Raw genomic sequence first — 15549 nt, forward strand, 5'->3', positions numbered from 1 at the left:
CCAAGCGGGCCAGATGGTTGGTTCTACCATAGGTCTGTCTTGTCTTACGCTCTTCTCCCTGTTTCTGCCTTCTCTCCCTCCCAAGCAGGCTAGATGGTTGATTCTACCATAGGTCCGTCTTGTCGTACACTCTTCTGCCTGTTTCTGCCTTATCTCCTCCAAAGCGGGCCAGATGGTTGGTTCTACCATTTTGCAAACCCTGGTGATGTTTCTTACACTAAATGTCTTAACTACTAAATATGCATTTATTTTCATTCTTTTAGCTTGTTTAGTACATTGCAACCTTGAATACAGGTCTTTGGTATCTTTAATACTGTAATTAAACCAGTTTGTACTTTTAGTGTACAGAGCATAACTCAAACATTAATCACTGAAGACTGAAGTACCAGTATAATGTAAATACATGTATGAATGCACTTCGTTACACATTTTCATGTAAATATTTTGACAAGCTCATGCATCATTGATCATTACTTGACACAGATTGTTCTTTATTTTGAACTCTCATTTGATTGGCTATAGAGGTATTCCCCATAGTGACATCATTTGACACTGGTCTGGAGTGTCTTGTATCATTGGTTGACTAAATCAACTGACCATTGACCTATTTCTTAAGTTGGGAGAATTAAGCTTCAAAGCACATGTTCTGATGGGACATAATAAAGAAGAAATTGGATAAGAGAAGTTAGTTTGCATTGAAATTAAATCTTTAGTTCTTCTTTAAACAGGAATACTTGAACAATTATTGCATATGATAATGCTATTTAGTTGAAGTATGATACTTTATGAGTTAGACAGTACAAACAAAAACAAAAATATTATAAATAATTTAATTACTATAAGATTGTGTCTCTTAAGATGGAAATGATATTTAACTGATTTATCTTGACATTGACTTGTAGTAATTAAGGTTAATTTAAATAAAACTAATTAAATAATTTAATTAAACAATTTTCATTCAGATTGCATTGATATTGAAAGCAAGTAGAAATTAATAATAGTTAAATCAGTATTTTAATGTTAGTAAATAGAATTAATTAGAACAATTAGTATTAAGACTATGTGTTACATGATAGTTGTTAAAAATACATATTGTAGTTGTGTGCGGTCAAGTTCACATATCTGAACTTTTGCATTTGAATTGTTTCCTGAATTAAATATTCATTTTATTTTAGTTACTCGTTAATTGATAATTTCAAATTGATTGAGTTGATATCAATTAATTTGAAAGCAGTGTCACTTATTTTGACTTGTTGTTTAATTTGAACAATTTGGTAGCAGTTAATACCTTTGATTAACAATTGTGTTTTTTGTGTGTGTATTGATTTCTACATTTGCATACATTGTAGTAGATACTTGTTAACTTCAGTAAAGTTAAAATTTAGTGAAGCTTAGTACATTATTTAAGTGAACTTAGTGCATTATTTAAGTGAACTTAGTGCATTATTTAAGTGAACTAAGTGATTTATTTAAGTGAACTTAGTACATTATTTAAGTGAACTTGGTACATAATTTAAGTGAACTTAGTGCATTAGTTAAGTGAAACAAAGTGTATTAACTAAGTGAAACTTATTATTAAATTGAAGTTAGTGCATTAGTTAAATAAAACATAGTGCATTAATTAATTGAAATTAGTGCATTAATACAATAAAACTCAGTGCATTATTTAATAGAACTTAAGTGCATTAATTAAGTAAAACTCTTTGCATATCCTGAGTACATTGTGTATTGAAATAGATGATGAACTAATAATGATTTTTTTTTCAGATTTATGTTAGAATTCTCATTTAAATTTTATTTTAATTAATCTCAAAGGTTAAATGTTTTAATTATTTCAGTGAATGCACTGATAGTTTTAAGTGAGTTAGATTGATTAGATAGAAGTGTTTATGTGTATTTAAGCTGTTTGCAAGTAGAATTTGTGAATTTATGATCAACATTAATCTTTTAACTGTTTCAGACATTATGAACATTGAATGTGCCAGTGGTTCTAGATTGCCATACTCTGGTTACATTGAAGTTGAACTAGATACAACAGATGGTGTCCAAGATACTGAACAGCAACCAGCTTTATTTCTTATTTCACCTGATACAACATTTTCAGAGACAACACCCAATTATCATTGGTACTAATATACTTTGAGAATTTCAGAAGCTGTGCGAGAATAAACATGGAAACCGATACCTACAGACGGCAAAATAACACACTGAGACAGATGTCTCACACACTGACCAGTTGTAACACTTGACTGAGTTTAAACCAGTTTATTCAAGTGACACTTTCCCTCTATTTTTAAGATAGATTTATTGTGTTCTGGGCAGTCTTGAGTGTAAGCAGGCTTATTTTAGAGCTGATCATTTGTACATTGTTATATATTAAGTTAATATTACTAAATAAAGGTTAGGATTTATTGTATTAACAATAATGTGTATTTTACTTTGTATCTCACGTGATTTTATAATTGTGATGTTGCAAATATAAATAACAAGTCATAGTGTTGAAGCAGTGAGTCATCAGCAGATTGTAAAGCCCCATCAACATTTGGAATTTTTATGTCCCCCTTCGAAGAAAAGGGGGTATATTGCTTTGCTCATGTCGGTCTGTCGGTCGGTCCGTCCACCAGGTGGTTGTCAGATGATGACTCGAACGCTTGGGCATAGGATCATGAAACTTCATAGGTACATTGATCATGACTCGCAGATGACCCCTATTGATTTTGAGGTCACTAGGTCAAAGGTCAAGGTCACGGTGACCCGAAATAGTTAAATGGTTTCCGGATGATAACTCAAGAACGCATACGCCTATGATCATGAAACTTCATGGGTAGATTGATCATGACTCGCAGATGACCCCTATTGATTTTGAGGTCACTAGGTCAAAGGTCAAGGTCATGGTGACCCGAAATAGTAAAATTGTTTTCGGTTGATAACTCAAGAACGCATACGCCTAGGATCATGAAACTTCATAGGTAGATTGATCATGACTCGCAGATGACCCCTATTGATTTTCAGGTCACTAGGTCAAAGGTCAAGGTCACATTGACAAAAAACGTATTTACACAATGGCTGCCACTACAACGGACAGCCCATATGGGGGGCATGCATGTTTTACAAACAGCCCTTGTTGGTTTTGTTTTGGTATCTGTAAATTCTCGTATTCTGCAGTTTGCAAGTGCCTATATTCTGTGCATGTTTCATAACTCTGTAGCCATATTTTTGTTTGTACTTTAAAGAAGTGGTTGGAATTATGGGCCAGATGGTTGGGTTTACGTAACGGCTCCCTTTTCTAAACCTGTCATCCTTTCTTCCATCTCCACTAACCTCCTGGGCCGGATGGTTGGGTTTACCTAACGGCTGGCCTTTCTAAACCTCTCATCCTTGCATCCATCTCCACTAATCTCCTTGGCCGGATGGTTGGGTTTACCTAACGGCTTGCCTTTCTAAACCTCCTTGCTTCCATCTCCACTAACTTCTTGGGCCGGATGGTTGGGTTTACCTAACGGCTCACCTTTCTAAACCTGTCATCCTTGCTCCATCTCAACTAACCTGGGCCGGATGGTTGGGTTTACCTAACGGCTCGCCTTTCTAAACCTCTCATTCTTGCATCCATCTCCACTAATCTCCTTGGCCGGATGGTTGGGTTTACCTAACGGCTTGCCTTTCTAAACCTCCTTGCTTCCATCTCCACTAACTTCTTGGGCCGGATGGTTGGGTTTACCTAACGGCTCACTTTTCTAAACCTCTCATCCTTGCTTCCAATCTAACAAACCTGGGCCGGATGGTTGGGTTTACCTACCAGCTCGCCTTTCTAAACCTCTCATCCTTGCATCCATCTCCACTAATCTCCTTGGCCGGATGGTTGGGTTTACCTAACGGCTTGTCTTTCTAAACCTCCTTGCTTCCATCTCCACTAACTTCTTGGGCCGGATGGTTGGGTTTACCTAACAGCTTGCCTTTCTAAACCTCTCATCCTTGCTTCCAATCTAACAAACCTGGGCCGGATGGTTGGGTTTACCTAACGGCTCGCCTTTCTAAACCTCTCATTCTCGCATCAATCTCCACTAATCTCCTTGGCCGGATGGTTGGGTTTACCTAACGGCTTGCCTTTCTAAACCTCCTTGCTTCCATCTCCACTAACTTCTTGGGCCGGATGGTTAGGTTTACCTAACGGCTCGCCTTTCTAAACCTCTCATTCTTGCATCCATCTCCACTAATCTCCTTGGCCGGATGGTTGGGTTTACCTAACGGCTTGTCTTTCTAAACCTCCTTGCTTCCATCTCCACTAACTTCTTGGGCCGGATGGTTGGGTTTACCTAACGGCTCACCTTTCTAAACCTCTCATCCTTGCTTCCAATCTAACAAACCTGGGCCGGATGGTTGGGTTTACCTAACGGCTCGCCTTTCTAAACCTCTCATCCTTGCATCCATCTCCACTAATCTCCTTGGCCGGATGGTTGGGTTTACCTAACGGCTCGCCTTTCTAAACCTCTCATTCTTGCATCCATCTCCACTAATCTCCTTGGCCGGATGGTTGGGTTTACCTAACGGCTTGCCTTTCTAAACCTTCTTGCTTCCATCTCCACTAACTTCTTGGGCCGGATGGTTGGGTTTACCTAACGGCTCACCTTTCTAAACCTCTCATCCTTGCTTCCATCTCAACTAACCTGGGCTGGATGGTAATGTTTACCTAATGGCTCGCCTTTCTAAACCTCTCATCCTTGCATCCATCTCCACTAATCTCCTTGGCCGGATGGTTGGGTTTACGTAACGGCTCGCCTTTCTAAACCTCCTTGCTTCCATCTCCACTAACTTCTTGGGCCGGATGGTTGGGTTTACCTAACGGCTCACCTTTCTAAACCTGTCATCCTTGCTCCATCTCAACTAACCTGGGCCGGATGGTTGGGTTTACCTAACGGCTCGCCTTTCTAAACCTCTCATTCTTGCATCCATCTCCACTAATCTCCTTGGCCGGATGGTTGGGTTTACCTAACGGCTTGCCTTTTTAAACCTCCTTGCTTCCATCTCCACTAACTTCTTGGGCCGGATGGTTGGGTTTACCTAACAGCTCACCTTTCTAAACCTCTCATTCTTGCTTCCAATCTAACAAACCTGGGCCGGATGGTTGGGTTTACCTAACGACTCGCCTTTCTAAACCTCTCATCCTTGCATCCATCTCCACTAATCTCCTTGGCCGGATGGTTGGGTTTACCTAACGGCTCGCCTTTCTAAACCTCCTTGCTTCCATCTCCACTAACTTCTTGGGCCGGATGGTTGGGTTTACCTAACGGCTCACCTTTCTAAACCTGTCATCCTTGCTCCATCTCAACTAACCTGGGCCGGATGGTTGGGTTTACCTAACGGCTCACCTTTGTAAACCTCTCATCCTTGCTTCCAATCTAACAAACCTGGGCCTGATGGTTGGGTTTACCTAACAGCTCGCCTTTCTAAACCTCTCATTTTTGCATCCATCTCCACTAATCTCCTTGGCCGGATGGTTGGGTTTACCTAACGGCTCGCCTTTCTAAACCTCCTTGCTTCCATCTCCACTAACTTCTTGGGCCGGATGGTTGGGTTTACCTAACGGCTCGCCTTTCTAAACCTCTCATTCTTGCATCCATCTCCACTAATCTCCTTGGCCGGATGGTTGGGTTTACCTAACGGCTTGTCTTTCTAAACCTCCTTGCTTCCATCTCCACTAACTTCTTGGGCCGGATGGTTGGGTTTACCTAACGGCTCACCTTTCTAAACCTCTCATCCTTGCTTCCAATCTAACAAACCTGGGCCGGATGGTTGGGTTTACCTAACGGCTCGCCTTTCTAAACCTCTCATCCTTGCATCCATCTCCACTAATCTCCTTGGCCGGATGGTTGGGTTTACCTAACGGCTCGCCTTTCTAAACCTCCTTGCTTCCATCTCCACTAACTTCTTGGGCCGGATGGTTGGGTTTACCTAACGGCTCACCTTTCTAAACCTGTCATCCTTGCTCCATCTCAACTAACCTGGGCCGGATGGTTGGGTTTACCTAACGGCTCGCCTTTCTAAACCTCTCATTCTTGCATCCATCTCCACTAATCTCCTTGGCCGGATGGTTGGGTTTACCTAACGGCTTGCCTTTTTAAACCTCCTTGCTTCCATCTCCACTAACTTCTTGGGCCAGATGGTTGGGTTTACCTAACGGCTCACCTTTCTTAACCTCCTTGCTTCCATCTCCACTAACTTGTTGGGCCGGATGGTTGGGTTTACCTAACGGCTCACCTTTCTAAACCTCTCATCCTTGCTTCCAATCTAACAAACCTGGGCCGGAGGGTTGGGTTTACCTAACGGCTCGCCTTTCTAAACCTCTCATTCTTGCATCCATCTCCACTAATCTCCTTGGCCGGATGGTTGGGTTTACCTAACGGCTCACCTTTCTTAACCTCTCATCCTTGCTTCCATCTCCACTAACTTGTTGGGCCGGATGGTTGGGTTTACCTAACGGCTCACCTTTCTAAACCTCTCATCCTTGCTTCCAATCTAACAAACCTGGGCCGGATGGTTGGGTTTACCTAACAGCTCGCCTTTCTAAACCTCTCATTCTTGCATCCACCTCCACTAATATCCTTGGCCGGAGGGTTGGGTTTACCTAACGGCTCGCCTTTCTAAACCTCCTTGCTTCCATCTCCACTAACTTCTTGGGTCGGATGGTTGGGTTTACCTAATGGCTCACCTTTCTAAACCTCTCATCCTTGCTTCCATCTCCACTTACCTTTTGGGCCGGATGGTTGGGTTTACCTAACGGCTCGCCTTTCTAAACCTCTCATTCTTGCATCCATCTCCACTAATCTCCTTGGCCGGATGGTTGGGTTTACCTAACGGCTTGCCTTTCTAAACCTCCTTGCTTCCATCTCCACTAACTTCTTGGGCCGGATGGTTGGGTTTACCTAACGGCTCACCTTTCTAAACCTCTCATCCTTGCTTCCAATCAAACAAACCTGGGCCGGAGGGTTGGGTTTACCTAACGGCTCGCCTTTCTAAACCTCTCATTCTTGCATCCATCTCCACTAATATCCTTGGCCGGATGGTTGGGTTTACCTAATGGCTCACCTTTCTTAACCTCTCATCCTTGCTTCCATCTCCACTAACCTCTTGGGCCGGATGGTTGGGTTTATCTAACGGCTCGCCTTTCTAAACCTCTCATTCTTGCATCCATCTCCACTAATCTCCTTGCCCGGATGGTTGGGTTTACCTAACGGCTCGCCTTTCTAAACCTCCTTGCTTCCATCTCCACTAACTTCTTGGGCTGGATGGTTGGGTTTACCTATAGGTTTGCCTTTCTAAACCTCTCATTCTTGCATCCATCTCCACTAATCTCCTTGGCTGGATGGTTGGGTTTACCTAACGGCTCACCTTTCTTAACCTCTCATCCTTGCTTCCATCTCCACTAACCTCTTGGGCCGGATGGTTGGGTTTATCTAACGGCTCGCCTTTCTAAACCTCTCATTCTTGCATCCATCTCCACTAATCTCCTTGCCCGGATGGTTGGGTTTACCTAACGGCTCGCCTTTCTAAACCTCCTTGCTTCCATCTCCACTAACTTCTTGGGCTGGATGGTTGGGTTTACCTATAGGTTTGCCTTTCTAAACCTCTCATTCTTGCATCCATCTCCACTAATCTCCTTGGCTGGATGGTTGGGTTTATCTTACGGCTCGCCTTTCTAAACCTCTCATTCTTGCATCCATCTCCACTAATCTCCTTGCCCGGATGGTTGGGTTTACCTAACGGCTCGCCTTTCTAAACCTCCTTGCTTCCATCTCCACAAACTTCTTGGGCCGGATGGTTGGGTTTACCTAACGGCTCACCTTTCTAAACCTCTCATCCTTGCTCCATCTCAACTAACCTGGGCCGGATGGTTTGGTTTACCTAACGGCTCGCCTTTCTAAACCTCTCATTCTTGCATCCATCTCCACTAATCTCCTTGGCCGGATTGTTGGGTTTACCTAACGGCTCACCTTTCTTAACCTCTCATCCTTGCTTCCATCTCCACTTACCTCTTGGGCCGGATGGTTGGGTTTACCTAACGGCTCACCTTTCTAAACCTCTCATCGTTGCTTCCATCTCAACTAACCTGGGCCGGATGGTTGGGTTTACCTAACGGCTTGCCTTTCTAAACCTCCTTGCTTCCATCTCCACTAACTTCTTGGGCCGGATGGTTGGGTTTACCTAACGGCTCACCTTTCTAAACATCTCATCCTTGCTTCCAATCTAACAAACCTGGGCCAGAGGGTTGGGTTTACCTAACGGCTCGCCTTTCTAAACCTCTCATTCTTGCATCCATCTCCACTAATCTCCTTGGCCGGATGGTTGGGTTTACCTAACGGCTCACCTTTCTTAACCTCTCATCCTTGCTTCCATCTCCACTAACCTCTTGGGCCGGATGGTTGGGTTTACCTAACGGCTCGCCTTTCTAAACCTCTCATCCTTGCATCCATCTCCACTAATCTCCTTGGCCGGATGGTTGGGTTTACCTAACGGCTCGCCTTTCTAAACCTCTCATCCTTGCTTCCATCTCCACTAACTTGTTGGGCCGGATGGTTGGGTTTACCTAACGGCTCACCTTTCTAAACCTCTCATCCTTGCTTCCATCTCAACTAACCTGGGCCGGATGGTTGGGTTTACCTAACGGCTTGCCTTTCTAAACCTCCTTGCTTCCATCTCCACTAACCTCTTGGGCCGGATGGTTGGGTTTACCTAACGGCTCGCCTTTCTAAACCTCTCATCATTGCATCCATCTCCACTAATCTCCTTGGCCGGATGGTTGGGTTTACCTAACGGGTTGCCTTTCTAAACCTCCTTGCTTCCATCTCCACTAACTTCTTGGGCCGGATGGTTGGGTTTACCTAACGGCTCACCTTTGTAAACCTTTCATCCTTGCTTCCATCTCAACTAACCTGGGCCGGATGGTTGGGTTTACCTAATGGCTCGCCTTTCTAAACCTCCTTGCTTCCATCTCCACTAACTTCTTGGGCCGGATGGTTGGGTTTACCTAACGGCTCACCTTTCTAAACCTGTCATCCTTGCTCCATCTCAACTAACCTGGGCCGGATGGTTGGGTTTACCTAACGGCTCGCCTTTCTAAACCTCTCATTCTTGCATCCATCTCCACTAATCTCCTTGGCCGGAGGGTTGGGTTTACCTAACGGCTCGCCTTTCTAAACCTCCTTGCTTCCATCTCCACTAACTTCTTGGGCCGGATGGTTGGATTTACCTAACGGCTCACCTTTCTAAACCTCTCATCCTTGCTTCCATCTCCACTAACCTCTTGGGCTGGATGGTTGGGTTTACCTATAGGTTTGCCTTTTTAAACCTCTCATCCTTGCATCCATCTCCACTAATCTCCTTGGCTGGATGGTTGGGTTTACCTAACGGCTCGCCTTTCTAAACCTCCTTGCTTCCATCTCCACAAACTTCTTGGGCCGGATGGTTGGGTTTACCTAACGGCTCACCTTTCTAAACCTCTCATCCTTGCTCCATCTCAACTAACCTGGGCCGGATGGTTGGGTTTACCTAACGGCTCGCCTTTCTAAACCTCTCATTCTTGCATCCATCTCCACTAATCTCCTTGGCCGGATGGTTGGGTTTACCTAACGGCTCACCTTTCTTAACCTCTCATCCTTGCTTCCATCTCCACTAACCTCTTGGGCCGGATGGTTGGGTTTACCTAACGGCTCACCTTTCTAAACCTCTCATCCTTGCTTCCATCTCAACTAACCTGGGCCGGATGGTTGGGTTTACCTAACGGCTTGCCTTTCTAAACCTCCTTGCTTCCATCTCCACTAACTTCTTGGGCCGGATGGTTGGGTTTACCTAACGGCTCACCTTTCTAAACCTCTCATCCTTGCTTTCAATCTAACAAACCTGGGCCGGAGGGTTGGGTTTACCTAACGGCTCGCCTTTCTAAACCTCATTATTGCATCCATCTCCACTAATCTCCTTGGCCGGATGGTTGGGTTTACCTAACGGCTCACCTTTCTTAACCTCTCATCCTTGCTTCCATCTCCACTAACCTCTTGGGCCGGATGGTTGGGTTTACCTAACGGCTCGCTTTTCTAAACCTCTCATCCTTGCATCCATCTCCACTAATCTCCTTGGCCGGATGGTTGGGTTTACCTAACGGGTTGCCTTTCTAAACCTCCTTGCTTCCATCTCCACTAACTTCTTGGGCCGGATGGTTGGGTTTACCTAACGGCTCACCTTTGTAAACCTTTCATCCTTGCTTCCATCTCAACTAACCTGGGCCGGATGGTTGGGTTTACCTAATGGCTCGCCTTTCTAAACCTCCTTGCTTCCATCTCCACTAACTTCTTGGGCCGGATGGTTGGGTTTACCTAACGGCTCACCTTTGTAAACCTTTCATCCTTGCTTCCATTTCAACTAACCTGGGCCGGATGGTTGGGTTTATCTAATGGCTCGCCTTTCTAAACCTCCTTGCTTCCATCTCCACTAACTTCTTGGGCCGGATGGTTGGGTTTACCTAACGGCTCACCTTTCTAAACCTGTCATCCTTGCTCCATCTCAACTAACCTGGGCCGGATGGTTGGGTTTACCTAACGGCTCACCTTTCTAAACCTCTCATCCTTGCTTCCAATCTAACAAACCTGGGCCGGATGGTTGGGTTTACTTAACGGCTCGCCTTTCTAAACCTCTCATTCTTGCATCCATCTCCACTAATCTCCTTGGCCGGATGGTTGGGTTTACCTAACGGCTTGCCTTTCTAAACCTCCTTGCTTCCATCTCCACTAACTTGTTGGGCCGGATGGTTGGGTTTACCTAACGGCTCACCTTTCTAAACCTCTCATCCTTGCTTCCATCTCAACTAACCTGGGCCGGATGGTTGGGTTTACCTAATGGCTCGCCTTTCTAAACCTCTCATCCTTGCATCCATCTCCACTAATATCCTTGGCCGGAGGGTTGGGTTTACCTAACGGCTCGCCTTTCTAAACATCCTTGCTTCCATCTCCACTAACTTCTTGGGCCGGATGGTTGGGTTTACCTAACGGCTCACCTTTCTAAACCTCTCATCCTTGCTTCCATCTCCACTAACCTCTTGGGCTGGATGGTTGGGTTTACCTATAGGTTTGCCTTTCTAAACCTCTCATCCTTGCATCCATCTCCACTAATCTCCTTGGCTGGATGGTTGGGTTTACCTAACGGCTCGCCTTTCTAAACCTCCTTGCTTCCATCTCCACAAACTTCTTGGGCCGGATGGTTGGGTTTATCTAACGGCTCACCTTTCTAAACCTCTCATCCTTGCTCCATCTCAACTAACCTGGGCCGGATGGTTGGGTTTACCTAACGGCTCGCCTTTCTAAACCTCTCATTCTTGCATCCATCTCCACTAATCTCCTTGGCTGGATGGTTGGGTTTACCTAACGGCTCACCTTTCTTAACCTCTCATCCTTGCTTCCATCTCCACTAACCTCTTGGGCCGGATGGTTGGGTTTACCTAACGGCTCGCCTTTCTTAACCTCTCATCCTTGCATCCATCTCCACTAACTTCTTGGGCCGGATGGTTGGGTTTACCTAACGGCTCACCTTTCTAAACCTCTCATCCTTGCTTCCATCTCAACTAACCTGGGCCGGATGGTTGGGTTTACCTAACGGCTTGCCTTTTTAAACCTCTCATCCTTGCTTCCATCTCCTTTAATCTCTTGGGCCGGATGGTTGGGTTTACCTAACGGCTCACCTTTCTAAACCTCTCATCCTTGCTTCCATCTCCACTAACCTCCTGGTCCGGATGGTTGGGTTTACCTAACGGCTCGCCTCTCATCTTTGATTCCATCTTCACTAACCTCCTTCAACTTCAACACCCATAATCCTAGGGGCTAAGGTTAAGGTCACACTTTGAGGTCAAAGGGCGATTTGTCCAGAAAACTTTTGTGTCCAGAAGCAGGGGATATCAATTTAACAAATTTGCTTGTTTAAATTTATGTTCAAACCCAAAAAACGTCGCTTGTGTGCATTTTTGTACTTTTTTTGTAAAGACTTTGTGAAAAAGTTAATAAAATTGACAGAAATAAATGTAAACAATATTGCTGTTAATGAGAATATCCTTATAGTGTAAGTAAACACACCTTTCCATATGGAGAGGAAATCCAGGTTCAAATCCTGGTAGGGATCCCATATAAGCAGCAAATGGCCAAACAATAAGCATGTCGTATGGCTAAAATCTTAAGGGTCACAAGTTAAAAATCAAAATAGTAACAAAATGACCTTAAAGGGACTGTCAACCACAAACGACGAAAAAAGCAAAGTTTTAAAACGGTATGTTTTACAATAATTAGTTGAAAATTGATCATTTTTTTTTATTGATTGATAAATTGATTTGTCACAAACCAAAACTGTCTCACAACAAAACGGTCTTCAAACAAAACTATCACAGACCAAAATGGTCTTACAACGGCTTCCCGGTCTTCAAACAAAACGGTTACATATTTACAAGTTTGGACAAATCCACCAATCATTTAAGAAGGTCTAACTTCCACACAAAAAACTTGATGTATATTCAAAAGGGCCATAATTCATAGCAAAATGTTGCAGCTACTATTCCTTCCTTTATGATCACCAACATAAAGGCCATTCATCTGTGAAAGTTTGAGCGAATAGCACCAAGCAGTTAAGTTAAGTTAAGGAGTTGAGTACCTATATTGGGACTATATATTCTAAACAAGACAAAAAGACAAAGTGCCATAATTCAACCAAAACTGATCAGAGCCCAAAATCCATCAGAACAATCATCTAAATATTCAGGTTATTTAGCTGTGAAAGATTGAGCTAAATCGGCCAAGTAGTTAAAGGAGCTGAAAACACACAATTTTGGGACTACATGTATATATTGATTAGTGGAAAACAGACAAAGTGCAATAATTCTGCCCTAACTTGTCACAGCCGGAATTCCTTTCATTACGATTATCTGCACTTTAAGGACAGGCAACTGTGAAAGTTTGAATGAAATCCACCCAGTAGTTAAAGAGGAATTGAAAACACAAATATAGTAGCAATACTTTAAGACTTAAGCGTGACAAGAAAATCCCTAATACGGACAGAAAGACAGTCAGACAAAGGCATATCTATATGCCCACACCCCAAAATTTTCAAAATGGGGGCATAAATTGCATTGTTTTTTTTTGTTTTTTTTATTTAAATTTAAATTGCATTAAACATTTAAAGCGCAGAATTGTCTCACTTTGTTTAGTGAGATTTTTAAAACAAACATATATCGAGATGTGTGTATAAAAACATGTAAATGAAAAAAATGAAGCAGAGTGTGTTTTTGTTGTTTATATAAAAACCTCATTTGGTATGTGAAAAACTGATACATGCAATGCCAATGCTCAAAAAAACATGCTTAAAACACACACTTTTTGAGAAGGGTATATACAAATAAAATTTATGTCTGAATAAATTTTCTAACAGGATATTTGAATATGTTCACAGGCTATTTAATTTTTGCAATCTGTTGTATAGGAGAATGTTATCGAAAGCAAAAATAGGGAGATCCGTTAATGAGTGTTATGCATATGATGATTTTAAGAAAAGTATATAAATAACCATTATTGCTATAAGTTACTATGTATACAAATCAGTTGAGTTTTTCTTATTGACATAATATTTTCATTATAATTACACAATGCAACAATAAGTGTTCTTCTTTTAGTTAGAACTACAAAATTTTTGCAAGTGCAATTTTTTATGTTCAATAAAGAAAATATTTTGATAGTGTGATTGTTCATAATGTGTAGCCCAGATCCAATGCATTTGTAAAAATGCGACATCATTCTTACAATAATCATGTTCATGTGGCATGTTTCTGTTTTCGATTTTCATTGCAATTGTCATATCTTAAAAAATCCCTTAGACTCATTCACACTCTGCAATAGAAAGGCAGATAAGGCCTCTGGTCGGTGACCTCTTGGCAGCCACAAGTCCAGGGAATGTGTTGATACATAATGTAAACAGGTAACTCCGTCTTCTTGCATGAAGAAATGTATGTCAATTGACTTTCGGAAGCCATAGGGGAAATGCTGCTTGCTCCAGATATTAAGGACAGCAACCAGACATCTTTGTCAGAACAGTTCCATCTGAATTGTAAATTGTAATGTGTTAAATATTTATCAAGGCATGCAATATGCATCATAACATTATACAACTCGTTCTAAAGAGCCGTATGTTTTTAGGTCATCTATTTTTATACGCCCGTCTATGTCGTACGCTACGTCAAATATCCTTTGACAGATTTTCTTCAAATTTTAACACAATCTTAATATTGATAAACCCTGATCCCCTTTCGTTTTTGACGGAATTCTGAATTGTCGTTCCAGAGTTATGGGACTTTGTTCGTCAAAATTTCGTGATTTCATTGAATGTCCTACTGTAGCTCAAATATCCTTCGATGGATTTTTTTCAAATTTCAACACAATCTTAATATTGATAAACCCTGATCCCCTTTCGTTTTTGACGGAATTCTGAATTGTCGTTCCAGAGTTATGGGACTTTGTTCGTCAAAATTTCGTTATTTCATTGAATGTCCTACCGTAGCCGTCCGTCCGTCCGTCCGTCTGTTAATGTCGTACGCTACGTCAAATATCCTTTGACAGATTTTCTTCAAATTTTAACACAATCTTAATATTGATAAACCCTGATCCCCTTTCGTTTTTGACGGAATTCTGAATTGTCGTTCCAGAGTTATGGGACTTTGTTCGTCAAAATTTCGTGATTTCATTGAATGTCCTACTGTAGCTCAAATATCCTTCGATGGATTTTTTTTTTTTTTTTTTTAGTATCCCTGAAAAATTGAACAAGGTGAGCTTTTTTCTATTCCGATTGTACACTACCACTTACCCATCTACATTTCTCTTTTATTATTGGTCAAAATATCTATAACAGGTTTACTTCAACTCCATATCCTCTAAAGAAATGCATACATATACTCAAAAAAAGATATGGTATGAATGTCAAGGAGACGGCGCTCCATGCTCATGTACTTATAAAATAAACCATGTATTCAAATACAAATAAACTGAAGTAAAAAAATGATTCAAAGGGTTATTTATTACCTTACTACTTCATTGGCGAACGACGGGCGTATCATGCGCTCATGGCGCAGCTCCTCAGTTTGAACTAAATATATGACTTCATATTCTTCATAACTCTTTAAGTAAAGATTTTATTTGAAAAAAAATTATGAGCTATTGTCATCACCTTGGCGTCGGCGTCTGCGTCGGCGTCTGCGTTGGAGTCCCTTCACCTTTAAAAAGAAAATAGATGAGCGGTCTGCACCCGCAAGGCGGTGCTCTTGTTTCACTCAGCAATCTTAGCACTAGAGTATATAAATGTGACGATAAAATGAAAAAAAATTATCACATGACATTACATGTGTCAACAGAGACCAATAGTTCATCAGGGCCAGGGGAAACTCCTTGTTTTGTCGCATTCTTTATTAATTCTTTTCTAAGCTGATACAATAGCTGTTATTGGGTCATATGAGGTAAAAGTCAGAGCTTTTCAGAGAAG

Source organism: Dreissena polymorpha, chromosome 1 (genome assembly GCF_020536995.1).
Source record: "Dreissena polymorpha isolate Duluth1 chromosome 1, UMN_Dpol_1.0, whole genome shotgun sequence".
Lineage (NCBI taxonomy): Eukaryota > Metazoa > Mollusca > Bivalvia > Myida > Dreissenidae > Dreissena > Dreissena polymorpha.